Source organism: Salmo trutta, chromosome 13 (genome assembly GCF_901001165.1).
Source record: "Salmo trutta chromosome 13, fSalTru1.1, whole genome shotgun sequence".
Classification (NCBI taxonomy): domain Eukaryota; kingdom Metazoa; phylum Chordata; class Actinopteri; order Salmoniformes; family Salmonidae; genus Salmo; species Salmo trutta.
In genome coordinates, this window is record NC_042969.1 from 7359102 (window position 1) to 7374547 (window position 15446).

Consider the following 15446-nt stretch of genomic DNA (forward strand, 5'->3'; position numbering starts at 1 on the left):
GCACAATGCTCAGATGTATCAAGTTTTGAGGGAGTGCGCAATTGGAATGATGATTGCAGGGATGTCCACCAGAGCTGTTGCCAGAGAATTTACTGTTAATTTGGCTGCAGTGTCATTTTAGAGAATTTAGCAGTACGTCCAACTGGCCTAACAACATTACAGACCACGTGTAATGACTCCAGCCCAGGGCCTCCATGTGAGCCCAGGACCTCTAAATCCGGCTTCTTCACCTGCCTATGACACAATCCACCCAGACAGCTGATGAATCTGTGGATTTGCACAACTGAAGAATTTCTGCATAAACTGTCAGACACTTTCTCAGGGAAGCTCATCTGAGTGCTCGTTGTCCTCACCAGAGTCTTGACCTGACTGTAGTTTGACATCGTAACTGACTTCAGTGGGCAAATGCTCACCTTCGATGGCCATTGACACGTTGAAGAAGTGTGCTGTTATACTCACAGACACCATTCAAACAGTTTTAGAAACTTTAGGGTGTTTTCTATCCAAATCAAACAATTATATGCATATTCTAGTTACTGGGCAGGAGTAGTAACCAGATTAAATCGGGTACGTTTTTTATCCGGCCGTGCAAATACTGCCCCCTATCCCCAACAGGTTAAAAAGCATATTGAAGTTAGAAGCAATAGGATTTGAAGCAATAGCCTACAACTATTTAAGCACCACTTCGCGCTGCTCTGAGACAAGCATGGGGACTGGTCTTGATAAATCAATGAGATTTTTATTTTCACTGAATCTCCGTTTGGGTATTGGTTAGACTACCATTATACAATATAATGTGTTATTCTCTTAGTGTAACCTTTATTTAACTACGCAAGTCAGTTAAGAACAAATTCTTATTTACAAAGACAGTCTACACCTTCCTCACCGTCAGGGAATTGAACCCCGGTCTCTCACGTGCCCGCACAACATGGGGATTCTTTAGCTAAATAGCCTAGTACTGTAGCCTACTCCCGACCGTCACATTGTACAGCGCCATATTTTACGTTCCATCCTAACGGAATCCCAGAGGGTTTTTCATTTTTCTTGGAATAGAAACATAATATTAATCTAATTAATTAACCTCTTACATCTACACGTTCCGCTAGCGGAACGTCTGCTCCAATATCCAATGATGGGCGGGGCGCGAAATTCAAACTCCTCTAAATCCGAAAACTTACACTTTTCAAACATATGACTATGTTACAGCTATTTAAAGACAAGACTCTCCTTTATCTAACCAAACTGTCCGATTTCAAAAAGGCTTTACAGCGAAAGCAAAACATTAGATTATGTCAGCAGAGTACCCAGCCAGGAATAATCACACAGCCATTTTTCAAGCTAGCATATCATGTCACATAAACCCAAACCATATCTAAATGCAGCACTAACCTTTGATGATCTTCATCAGATGACACACCTAGGACATTGTGTTATACAATACATGCATGTCTGTTCAATCAAGTTCATATTTATATCAAAAACCAGCTTTTTACATTAGCATGTGACGTTCAGAACTAGCATTCCCACCGAACACTTCCGGTGATTTTACTAAATTACTCACGATAAACGTTCACAAAAAGCATAACAATTATTTTAAGAATTATAGATACAGAACTCCTCTATGCACTCGATATGTCCGATTTTAAAATAGCTTTTCGGATGAAGCACATTTTGCAATAATGTAAGTACATAGCCCGGCGTTACAGGGCTAGCTATTTAGACACCCACCCAGTGTAGCCTTCACCAAAATCACATTTCCTATAAGAAAAATGTTCTTACCTTGCTTGTTCTTCATCAGAATACACTGCCAGGACTTCTACTTCAATAACAAATGTAGGTTTGGTCCCAAATAATCCATCGTTATATCCAAACAGCGACGTTTTGTTCGTGCGTTCTAGACACTATCCCAACGCTAAATCTCGGCCACGAGCATGACGCAAAATATGACAAAAAATTTCGAAATATTCCATTACCGTACTTCGAAGCATGTCAACCGCTGTTTAAAACCAATATTTATGCAATTTATCTCGTAGAGAAGCGATAATATTCCGACCGGGAATCTGCCTGTCTGTAAACTGAGGAAAAAACCAAAAGCCGGGGGCGGGGCGTGTCACGCGCCTAAGGCTTAGTCCATTGACTGACCACTCAGCATTTGCTCTCGTGTGCTTCAGCCAGGGCTTTGAATGACATCATTCCTGTTTTTCCCGGGCTGTGAGACTCCATTGTTGACGTGAGAAGTGTCACGTAAGAGCAGAGATCCTTTGTAAACGACAGAGATAATAAAGAAGGGCAAGAAATGTTCAGACAGGGTACTTCCTGAACAGAAGCATCTCAGGTTTTTGCCTGCCATAGGAGTTCTGTTATACTCACAGACACCATTCAAACAGTTTCAGAAACTTTGGAGTGTTTTCTCTCCAAAGCTAATAATTATATGCATATTCCAGTTTCTGGGCAGGACTAATAATCAGATTAAATCGGGTACGTTTTTTATCCAGCCGTGAAATTACTGCCCCCTAGATGTAACAGGTTAAGCAAGATGTCTTAAAATCAGTCCCATATACAATGTTCTTACTAAAAAAGGTTTTAAATGCTCTAGTACAGCCACTATTGAAAGCTATCAAATGCTTCTTAAAGATGCCCTCTGGTGGTCAAACAAGCACTAACTAGCATTAATGTACCAGTGGTTCACACTTAAATAACGTGCCATAGAATTCTGTGGCAACATGCAAGCTGCGCTGCAGTAAGCGGCAACTTTTAAAGGATGAACCACCGTAACAGTACGCTTTAACTTGCAATAAAAACAACTTTCTAACAAAATTAGAAACCCAAATCAGAAAATGTAGCTAGACTCTTACCCGTGTACGTACACGGATGAACACTTCACGGCATACTGGAACAATTGAACTCCATTTTCTTTGTAGCTACATCTTGTTTGGCCAGCATTGAGTCAAGTCACTCCGGTTTACACTGACCGTGGCATGTGCAGAAAGTAGCCCTCACTTTTTTAAACTGATCTGCTAAATTCAGGGCATCAACATTGTTGAGAAAAGTATCAAAACATTTTTAGCTCTCGACAGCTGACGTTATATCTTTCAAAAATGGTGCGGTAGAAAGGCCTATAAACACATACTGAAAAGCTCACGTTACAAACAGAAGCACGCTACATGGAAGACCAATTCAAAATCATCTTCCGGCATATCCAGCCCTACCATTATCTCAGTCAATCGTGGCTAGTGGGAAGGTTCCGTCTTTTTCTGTGGCTAAACCAACTAGGCTCATCCAGGCTGTATCACAACCAGCCATGATTGGGAGTCCCATAGGGTGGCGCACAATTGGCCCAGCGTTGTCAGGGTTTGGCCGGTGTCTTAACTCACTTGCCTAGTTAAAAAAAGGTTAAATAAAAAAAATATAATACAAATGTAAACATTTTATTGGTTTATATGGATGGATTACAAGTTTGTTATTAGAAGATGACGCTGACAGAGATTGTTGCCTCGTTTCAGGTCCTAAGGAAACTATGCAGTAATTTGTTTATTTTCTGTATTATTTCTTACATTGTTAGCCCAGAAAATCTCAAGTGTTATTACATACAGCCAGGAAGAACTACTGGATATAAAAGCTTTGTGAACTTACCAACTTTACGCCCAGGAATACGACTTTCCCGAAACTGATCCTTTGTTCGGGCCTGCACCCTGGACATGGGATCTTATCCCAGAGGATGACCCAAAACAACGCAGTCACCGCAGGAGAGAGACTTAAAAGGCGAGCACACCATCCACCGCTTCCGAGCATATTACTCGCCAATGTCCAATCTCTAGACAGCAAGGTGGATGAAATTAGGGCACAAGTTGCCTTCCAGAGAGTCATCAGAGATTGTAACGTTCTCTGTTTCACGGAAACATGGCTCACTCGGAATATGTTTTCAGAGTCGGTACAGCCACCCGGTTTCTTCATGCATCGCGCCGACAGAAACAAACATCTTTCTGGTAAGAAGAAGGGCGGCGGTGTATGCCTTATGATTAACGACTCATGGTGTAATCATAACAACATACACAAACTCAAGTTCTTGTGTTCACCTGACCTAGAATTCCTTACAATCAAATGCTGACCGCATTATCTACCAAGAGATTTCTCTTCGATTATAGTCACAGCAGTGTATATCACCCCCAAGCAGATACCTCAACGGCTCTGAAAGAACTTCACTGGACTCTATGTAAACTGGAAACCATATATCCAGAGGCTGCATTTATTTTAGTTGGGTATTTTAAGAAAGCTAATCTGAGAACAAGGCTTCGTAAATTTGATCAGCATATCTGGATCATTGCTACTCTAACTTCCGCAATGTATACAAAGCCCTCACCACTCTCACTTCGGCAAATCTGACCATGACTACATTTTGTTGCTCCCAGCCTATAGACAGAAACTAAAACAGGAAACACCCGTGCTCAGGTCTATCCAATGCTGGTCTGACCAATCGGATTCCACACTTCAAGATTGCTTCGATCACGTGGACTGGGATATGTTCCGGGTAGCCTCAGACAACAACATTGATGTATACGCTGACTCGGTGAACGAGTTTATTAGCAAGTGCATTGGTGATGTTGTACCCACTGTGACTATTAAAACCTTCCCTAACCAGAAACCGTGGCAGCATTAGTGCAAAACTGAAAGTGTCAACCACCGCTTTTAATCATGGCAAGCTGACTGGAGTAATGACCAAATACAAACAGTGGAGCTATTCCCTCCTTAAGGCAATCAACCAATAAAAGCGTCAGTATAGAGACAAAGTAGAGTTGCAATTCAACTGCTCAAACGCGAGACATATGGGGCAGGGTCTACAGTCAATCACGGATGACAAAAATAAATCACCCCGTAGCACTTACTTCTGTCATCATGAAGTGCTTTGAGAAACTAGTCAAGGATCATATCACCTCCACCCTACCTGATATCCTAGACCCACTCCAATTTGCTTACTGACCCAATAGGTCCACAGACGATGCAATCGCCATCACACTGCACACTGCCCTATCCCATCTGGACAAGAGGAATACCTATGTAAGAATGCTGTTCATTGACTACAGCTCAGCATTTAACACCATAGAATTTCTGACGGGCAACCCCCAGGTGGTGAGGGAAGGAAATGACATCTCCACCCCGCTGATCCTCAACATTGGGGCCCCACAAGGGTGTGTTCTCAGCCCTCTCCTGTACTCCTTGTTCACCCATGACTGCGTGGTCATGCACACCTCCAAGTTTGCAGATGACACTACAATGGTAGGCTTGATTACCAACAATGACGAGACGGCCTACAGGGATGAGGTGAGGGCCCTCAGAGTGTGGTGTCAGGAAAATAACCTCTCACTCAATGTTAACAAAATAAAGGAGACGATCGTGGACTTCAGGAAACTGCAGAGGGAGCATCCCCCCATCAACATTGACAGAACAGTAGTGGAGAAGGTGGAAAGTTTTAAGTTCCTCGATGTACACATCACGGACAAACTGAAATGGTCCACCCACACAGACAGTGTGGTGAAGAAGGCGCAACAGCGCCTCTTCAACCTCAGGAGGCTGAAGAAATGTGGCTTGTTACCTCAAACACTCACAAACTTTTACAGATGCACAATCTAGAGCCTCCTGTCGGGCTGTATCACCGCCGGCAACTGCTCCGCTCACAACCGCAAGGCTCTCCAGAGGGTAGTGCGGTCTGCACAACGCATCACCAGGGGCAAACTACTTGCCCTCCAGGACACCTACGGCACCCGATGTCACAGGAAGGCCAAAAAGATCATCAAGGACAACAACCACCCGAGCCACTGACTGTGGTCAGTACAGGTGCATCAAAGCTGGGGCCAAGAAACTGAAAAACAGCTTCTATCTCAAGGCCATCAGACTGTTAAAAAGCCATCACTAACAAAGTGGCTGCTGCCATCATACTGTCTCAAATCTCTGGCCACTTTGATAAATGTAATAAATGGATTTAATAAAGGAATCACTAGTCACCTTAAATAACGGCACTTTAATAATGTCTACATATAATACATTACTCATCTCATATGTATATACTGTATTCTATACCATCTACTGCATATTGCCTATGCCGCACGTCCATCGCTCATCCATATATTTATAAGTACATATTCTTATTCATCCCTTTACATTTGTGTGTATAAGGTAGTCGTTGTGAATTTGTTAGATTACTTGTTAGATATTACTGCACTGTCAGATCTAGAAGCACAAGCATTTCGCTACAATCTGCTAACCATGTGCATGTGACCAATAAAATGTGATTTGATTTAATTTGATTTGATTTAGGGCACACGAAAGTTTGTATGCTCCAGAAGGCATTTCTGACAAAAAAAACCACATTTTGATAAAAAATACATGTTTACGGTCAAATGACTCTCCTGTGAAGTTGCGAAGTGTGACATATGCCTAGTTTCCTGAATAGAGTCACATATAAGGTCCCACAGTTGACAATGCATGTCAGAGCAAATACCAAGCCATGATGTTTATGCTTTGTCTATATGGGGCAGTGGTTCCCAAACTTTTTATAGTCCGTACCCCTTCAACCTCCAGCTGCGTACCAGGATCAGCGCACTCTCAAATGTTGTTTTTTGCCATCATTGTAAGCCTGCCATACACACTATATGATACATTTATTAAACATAAGAATGAGTGTGAGTTTTTGGCACAACCTGGCTCGTGGGAAGTGACAAAGAGCTCTTATAGGGCCAGGGCACAAATAATAATATAATAATAATAATCACTCATTTTGCTCTTTATTTAGCCATCTTTAGCCATCTTACATATCCTGTTATGGATAGGGGGCAGTATTTTCACGGCCGGATAAAAAACGTACCCGATTTAATCTGATTATTACTCCTGCCAAGAAACTAGAATCTGCATATAATTATTAGCTTTGGATAGAAAACACTCCAAAGTTTCTAAAACTGTTTGAATGGTGTCTGTGAGTATAACAGAACTCATTTGGCAGGCCAAAACCTGAGAAGATTCCAAACAGAAAGCGCTCTCTCTGACCATTTCTTGGCCTTCTTGATCATCTCTAACCAAAACAGGGGATCTCTGCTGTAACGTGACACTTCCTACGGCTCCCATGGGCTCTCAGAAGGCGGCAAAAAGCTGAATGGTGGCTTTACAGGCTCTGGCTGAAAAACATTAGCGCATTTAGATAGTGGTCGATCAGAGAACAGAGACTGGAGGCGCGTGCACGAGGCGACCCCATGTTTTTATTCTTTCGTCTTTGAACTAAAACAACGACTCCCGGTCGGAATATTATCGCTTTTTTACGAGAAAAATAGCATAAAAATTGATTTTAAACAGCGGTTGACATGCTTTGAAGTACGGTAATGGAATATTTAGAATTTTTTTGTCACGAAACGCATCGGGCGCGTAACCCTTCGTCACCCTTGGATAGTGTCTTGAATGCACGAACAAAACGCATCTATTTGGATATAACTATGGATTATTTTGAACCAAACCAACATTTGTTATTGAAGTAGAAGTCCTGGGAGTGCATTCTGACGAAGAACAGGAAAGGTAATCAAACTTTTCTAATAGTAAATCTGACTTTGGTGTGGGTCAAACTTGGTGGGTGTCAAAATAGCTAGCCGTGATGCCTGGCCTATCTACTCAGAATATTGCAAAATGTGTTTTCACCGAAAAGCTATTTTAATATCGGACATAGGGAGTGCATAAAGGAGTTCTGTATCTATAATTCTTAAAATAATTGTTATGTTTTTTGTGAACGTTTATCGTGAGTAATTTAGTAAATTCACCGGAAGTGTTCGGTGGGAATGCTAGTTCTGAACGTCACATGCTAATGTAAAAAGCAGGTTTTTGATATAAATATGAACTTGATTGAACAAAACATGCATGTATTGTATAACATAATGTCCTAGGCGTGTCATCTGATGAAGATCATCAAAGGTTAGTGCTGCATTTAGCTGTGGTTTTGTTTTTTGTGACATTATATGCTAGCTTGAAAAATGGGTGTCTGATTATTTCTGGCTGGGTAGTGTGGTTAGATAAAGGAGAGTCTTGTCTTTAAATAGCTGTAAAATAGTCATATGTTTGAAAAATTGAAGTTTTGGGATTTTTGAGGAATTTGTATTTCGCGCCACGCCTATCATTGGATATTGGAGCAGGTGTTCCGCTAGCGGAACGTCTAGATGTAAGAGGATATAAAACCTTATTTGGTTAATGAGAAGGGTGTGCTTGAAAGGATGCACATAACTCTGCAATGTTGGGTTGTATTGGAGAGAGTCTCAGTCTTAAATAATTTTATACTCAAAGTCTGTGCCTGTATTTACCTTTCATGCTAGTAAGGGCCGAGAATCCACTCTCACATAGGTACATGGTTGCAAAGGGCATCAGCATGATTTGCCAAGGCAAGAAACTCTGAGCGCAGCCCTATCCAGAAATCTGGCAGTGGCTTCTGATTAAATTAAATTTTCACAGAACCGTTTGTTGCAATTTCGATGAGGCTCTTGTTCAGATATCGATAAGAGGACTGGAGGCAGCTCACAAAAGGGATAACGAATCCAGTTGTTTGTTTCATCCGTTTCGGGAAAGTACCTATGTAATTGCGCACCCAACTCACTCAGGTGCTTTGCTATATCACATTTTACATTGTCGGTAAGCTTGAGTTCATTTGCACACAAAAAAAATCATACAATGATGGAAACTAGTCATAGCCTCAATTTTGTCCCACACACTGAATATAGTTCAGATCATTCAGGCGAGAAAAAACATCGCCCAGACAGGCCAGTCGTGTGAGAAATTCGTCATCATGCACGCGGTCAGACAATTGAAAATTATGGTCAGTAAAAAAAACTTTAAGCTCGTCTCTCAATTAAAAAAAACGTGTCAATACCTTGACCCTTGATAACCAGCGCACTTCTTTCTGTATATTGTAAAAGCATTACATGGTCGCTGCCCATATCATTGCATTGTGCAGAAAATACTCGAGAATGGGCCTTGCTTTAACAAAGTTAACCATTTTCACTGTTGTGTCCAAAACGTCTTTCAAGCTTTCAGGCATTTCCTTGGCAGCAAGAGCCTCTTGGTGGATGCTGCAGTGTACCCAAGTGGCATCGGGAGCATCTGCTTGCACACGCGTTACCACTCCACATGTCTCCCTGTCATGGCTTTTGCGCCATCAGGAAATATACCAACACATCTTAACCACCAAATTCCATTTGATGTCACAAACCTGTCATGTACTTAAAAAATATCCTCTCCTGTTGCCCTGGTTTCCAGTGGTTTGCAGAAGATGTCTTCCTTAATTGACGCCCCATAAACGTAATAGACATATACCAGGAGCTGTGCCAGGCCCGCCACGTCTGTTCACTCATCCAGCTGTTATGCATATAATTCACTGGCTTGTATGCGAATCAGTAATTGTTTCAAAACATCTCCTGCCATGTCACTGATGCGTTGTGAAACAGTGTTGTTTGATGAAGTCATTGTCTGTATAGTTTTTTTGGCCTTTTCCCCCAGCATTGTCCCAGCCATATCCGCGGCAGCAGGTAGAATTAAGTCCTCCACAATAGTATGGGGCTTGCCTCTCCTAGCAACTCGGTAGCTCACCATATAAGACACTTCTAGACCCTTCTTATTAATGGTATCTGTTACTTTTAGACATGTCTTACTACTCGATAGTCATCTTTATTCTCGCTCAAAAAACTCCTGTGGCTTATTTTTCAAATTGACATGTTTTGTTTCTAAATGTCTGCGCAACAGTGAAGGGTTCCCGCGAGAGAGTAGCGGTTAATGTGATTGGATGTTAATTATTTGACTAGGCTACCTGTATTTGACATTGTGTTGTAATATCGCTAGATGGTTGAAATGTTATATTTGGCAGTGAAACGAGGCTACTCAGGCGAGGAAAAAACTCACCCAAATGTATAGCCCAGTTGGAAAATATACATTTACAGTACTGTTTGAAAATGTGATTTGTTTTATAAAATTGTTTTTATTTCATAAGTTCATTTTTGTATTTTTTTATGTGAATCATATTTTTATTTGGCGTACCCCTGACGGCATTGCGTGTACCCCTTGGGAATACCTGATATGGGGTATTGTGTGTAGCTTGATGAGGGACATTTTTTTAAATTCATTTTAGAATAAGGATGTAACTTAACAAAATGTGGAAAGTGTCAAGGGGTCAGAATACTTTCCGAATGCACTGTAATTTTGACTGCACTGGGCCTATAAATGCATTAACACAAAAACTGTTTATTCATGAGTTCACTCCTGTTTGTATAAGTTGCTGGGGAGTCTCACCAAAGTCAAAAGTAAAACAAAAAGTAAACATTTCAGTTGATGTCTATAAACTGAAAGTGAAGATATAATTTGTGGACTAGACAAACACGAAGACATAGTGGACACCTTCATGATAGCTTTGAAACATAGAACTGTCACTCAAACTATGATGTGTTGTTGTAAGGCTTGTGACCTATTTTCAGTGAAGAATCCGCCAATTCTGAAGTCATGCTTATATAATTGATGTTTGACAGTTCTGCTTTGGTTCGTACAGAAAATGACATGTGACATGGCTTAGCGTTGCTACTGTATTGTACTGTGCATGCATGCATTGCATGATTCACCCCACTATTCGCTTTCTCGCTCTATTTTTCAAAGTGCCTGGATGGGTAAAGAAGAGAAATTGAGAGCTGTGATGGCTGTCTATCTATCTCAGTCTCCAGCTGCGTCTGAAATAGAACATTGTGGAAAGTTAAAGGAAACAACAAGCACTTAAGCGTGAAATGGGTTCATAATGCTCTTGTCGGACACAGGCCATCAGAATTGAACATTTATTATTTTAATTCACATTTGCCCATGTGGAATTCATGCACAGAACTGTATGTATTGAAACTGTATGTACTGTTGATGTGTGTATGACATATACGGTGTGGAGACTGTAGTGCATTATTGTACATTATACAGCATGGATACAATCATATTCCTTCCAAGGATATAGTTATTACTTCTGGCAATGACAAGCTGGGCTAGTCTTTTGACATGTTGTTATGTGGGAGGGATCCTTGGGTAAGCAGGAACAAATCCTTGGTATTATTGACGTCGGGTGCGGCTTGCTTTGACGCCTTTCGCATGGTGCCTCAGTGTCATCTTTTCTGCATGTCATTTTTCTGTCATCTCGGCAATCTGTGTCTTTTGTATCGCTGGTAACCCAATTAACTCTCTTCTAATCAATCCTCCACTTCTGTCTCTAAGACATCATTCAGAAGACCAGGACAATATTTTCCATATATTAAAATGCATATTAAAGGGCATTAAGTTGCTGTTACTTCAAGTGGTACTTGATTTTCCACAAATCTTTTTTTTAAGGAAACGTCCATTGTCATTACTGTGTAGTTAGATTACTGTGTAGTTACTTTGTAATTACATTACTGTGTAGTTAGATTTGAAAACCTATTATTTAGATTTGGGCCTTAGGATTTTAGGTTAACATATACTGTATGTTCTTTAACAAAAAAATGTTTTTGCATAAAAAACATATAGGAAATATATACTGCATATATTCTATATTAAGTATATATTATATACGTAATATATATTTTACATTTAATTAACTGCAACCACCAACCACAGGAAGATTCTCTCAAAGAGTGTAGACATTCTGCTGCCGCTCTGCTAATCATCATATGGGGGGAGGAGTTATGGGGCCCACGTGAGTAACTAGGGGGCCCTGCCTTGATTGGGTAACTGGTTAATAAAAACATTTTAAAAAACTGCATAATAAATAATGTGACTGGTCAATTGGGAGTCAGGGGCCCAAGACTGTAGGTGATCCAAGAGGAAAAAAAAACTACGATTTAAAACAAATTGTTTTTTTTTTATTATACTTTTGTATCCAACCGAAGGAGCCCATTCTCAATGTTCAAAATACACCAGAGAGCATAATTTAACCACAGAGGATAAATAACTGGATTATGTTTTATCACAAGCACATACAGGTTTCTGCCAAAATTAAGGAAACACCAACATAAATTGTCTTGAATGGTGTTGCAGAACAGCTTCAATGCAGCTTGACATAGATTCTACAAGTGGACCTAAACCATGTGAGGAAAATGCACCCCACACCATAACATACAGTTGAAGTCAGAAGTTTACATACACTTAGGTTTGAGTCATTAAAACTCATTTTTCAACCACTTCACAAATTTCTTGTTAACAAACTATTGTTTTGGCAAGTCGGTTAGGACATCAAATTTTTCCAACAATTGTTTACAGACAGATTATTTCACTTATAATTAACTGTATCACAATTCCAGTGGGTCAGAAGTTTACAGATGAACGTTTACAGATGCCTTTAAGCAACTTAGAAAATTACAGAAAATGATGTCATGGCTTTAGAAGCTTCTGAAAGGTTAATTCACATCATTTGAGTCAATTGGAGGAGTACCTGTGGATGTATTTCAATGCCTACCTTCAAACTCAGTGCCTCTTTGCTTGACATCATGGGAAAACCAAAGAAATCAGCCAAGACCTCAGAAAAAACATTGTAGACCTCCACAAGTCTGGTTCATCCTTGGGAGCAATTTCCAAATGCCTGAAGGTACCACGTTCATCTGTACAAACAACAGTACGCAAGTTTAAACACCATGGGACCACGCAGCCGTCATACCGCTCAGGAAGGAGACACGTTCTGTCTCCTAGAGATGAATGTACTTTGGTGAGAAAAGTGCAAATCATTCCCAGAACAGCAGAGAACCTTGTGAAGATGCTGAAGAAAACAGGTACAAAAGTATCTATATCCACAGTAAAACGAGTCCTATATCGACATAACCTAATAGGCCATTCAGCAAGGAAGAAGCCACTGCTCCAAAACCGCCATAAAAAAGCCAGACTATGGTTTACAACTGCACATGGGGACAAAGATTGTACTTTTTGGAGAAATGTCCTCTGGTCTGATGAAACAAAAATAGAACTGTTTGGCCATAATGGCCATCGTTATGTGTGGAGGAAAAAGGGGGAGGCTTGCAAGCCGAAGAACACTCTCCCAACCGTGAAGCACGGGGGTGGCAGCATCATGTTGTGGGGTGCTTTTTGTGGGAAGCTTGTGGAAGGCTACTCGAAACATTTGACCCAAGTTAAACAATTTAAAGGCAATGCTACCAGATACTAATTGAGTGTATGTAAACTTCTGACCCACTGGGAATGTGATGAAGAAATAAAAGCTGAAATAAATAATTCTCTCAACTATTATTCTGACATTTCACATTGTTAAAATAAAGTGTTGATCCTAACTGAACTAAGGCAGGGAATTTTTACTAGGATTAAATGTCAGGAATTGTGAAAAACTGAGTTTAAATATATTTGGTTGAGGTGTATGTGAACTTACAACTTCAACTGTATACTTTGTATCCCTTTTTAACTCAAGTGTTTCCTTTATTTGGGCACTTACCAGTATGCCTACAGTTGGGAAGGCTGCAGTTTGAGCAGCATGTGCTCCAAATATAGGCAACAGCTTGTTGTGTTGTGACCATAGACATATAATCCATAGAAGGGTCTTGTAACCTCTTACCCTGGCAACTTGACTGTTAAACTCATGGGTACACTAAGAATGGATGCCAGTCCTAATTTGAATGGGCCTGCAATTTAAGGATTATATTTGTATGGTTGGCTACGGCTGTTAGTTTGCCTTTTGCAGATTTCAAAATACTATCGAGAAAAACAGAGTTGGAAAGCAAATTCCTACTGCTGGAAAGATAAGACTAATCTGTCTGTAGAACCAGCATAATGATACTTTTTTTCTCATCAACTCCCAATTTGTAGCTAAAAGCAGCACTGTTTTTCAAAGTAACTCATCTTGAGGAAGGCTATTGTCACAACGAGCGAATCGGCCATCACCGTGAATAGCCTATGGCTTCAGCATCATCATTAGTTGAGTCAGTAGCCACTGGAAATGTTATTTAGTTGGCTACTGTAGCCTATGATATATATATACAATATATACAGTGCCTTCGGAAAGTTTTCAGAACCCTTGACTTTTCCCACATTTTGTTAGGTTATAGCCTTATTCTAAAATGTATTACATTGTTTTTTTCCCCTCATCAATATACACACAATACCCCATAATGACAATGAAAAAACATTTTTGGGCAAAATGTTTTGCTAATTTAAAAACTGAAAAATTACATTTGCATAAGTATTCAGACCCTTTACTTAGTACTTTATTGAAGCACCTTTGGCAGTGATTACAGCCTCGAGTCTTCTTGGGTATGATGCTACAAGCTTGAAACACCTGTATTTGGGGAGTTAATCCCATTCTTCTCTGGAGATCCTCTCAAGCTCTGCCAGATTGGATTGGGAGCATTGCTGCACAACTATTTTCAGGTCTCTCCAGAGAAGTTCGATCAGGTTTAAGTCCAGACTCTGGCTGGGCCACTCAAGGACATTCAGAGACTTGTTCCAAAACCACTCCTGCATTTTCTTGGCTGTGTGCTTAGGGTTGTTGCACTGTTAGAAGGTGAACCATCTCCCCAGTCTGAGGTCCTGAGAGCTCTGGAGCAGGTTTTCATCAAGGATGTCTCTGTACTTTGCTCCTTTCATCTTTGCCTCGATCCTGACTAGTCTCCCAGTCACTGCCGCTGAAAAACATCCCCACAGCATGATTCTGCCACCACCATGCTTCACTGTAGGGATGGTGTCATGTTTCCTCCAGACGTGACGCTTGGCATTCAGGCCAAAAATTGAAATCTTGATTTCATCAGACCAGAGAATCTTGTTTCTCATGGTCTGAGAGTCTTTAGATGCCTTTTGGCAAACTCCAAGCGGGCTGTCATATTCCTTTTACTGAGGAGTGGATTCCGTCTGGCCCCTCTACCATAAAGGCCTGATTGGTGGAGTGCTGCAGAGATGGTTGTCCTTCTGGAAGGTTCTCCCATCTCCACATAGGAACTCTAATGATCTGTCAGAGTGACCACCAGGTTCTTGGTCACCTCCCTGACCAAGGCCCTTCTTCCCCCGATTGCTCAGTTTGGAAGGGCGGCCAGCTCTAGGAATAGTCTTGTTGGTACCAAATTTCTTCCATATAAGAATGAGTGAGGCCACTGTGTTCTTGGGGACATTCAATGCTGCAGACATTTTTTGGTACCCTTCCCCAGATCTGTGCCTCAACACAATCCAGTCTACGGAAAATTCCTTTGACGTCATGTCTTGGTTTTTGCTCTGACATGCACTCTCAACTGTGAGACCTTATATAGACAGGTGTGTGCCTTTCCAAAACATGTCCAATCAATTGAATTTACCACAGGTGTACTCCAATCAAGTTGTAGAAACATCTTAAGGATGATCAATAGAAACAGGATACAACAGAGCTCAATTTCGAGTTTCATAGCAAAGGGTCTGAATACTTAGGTAAATAAGGTATTTCTGTTTAAAAAATATAATACATTTGC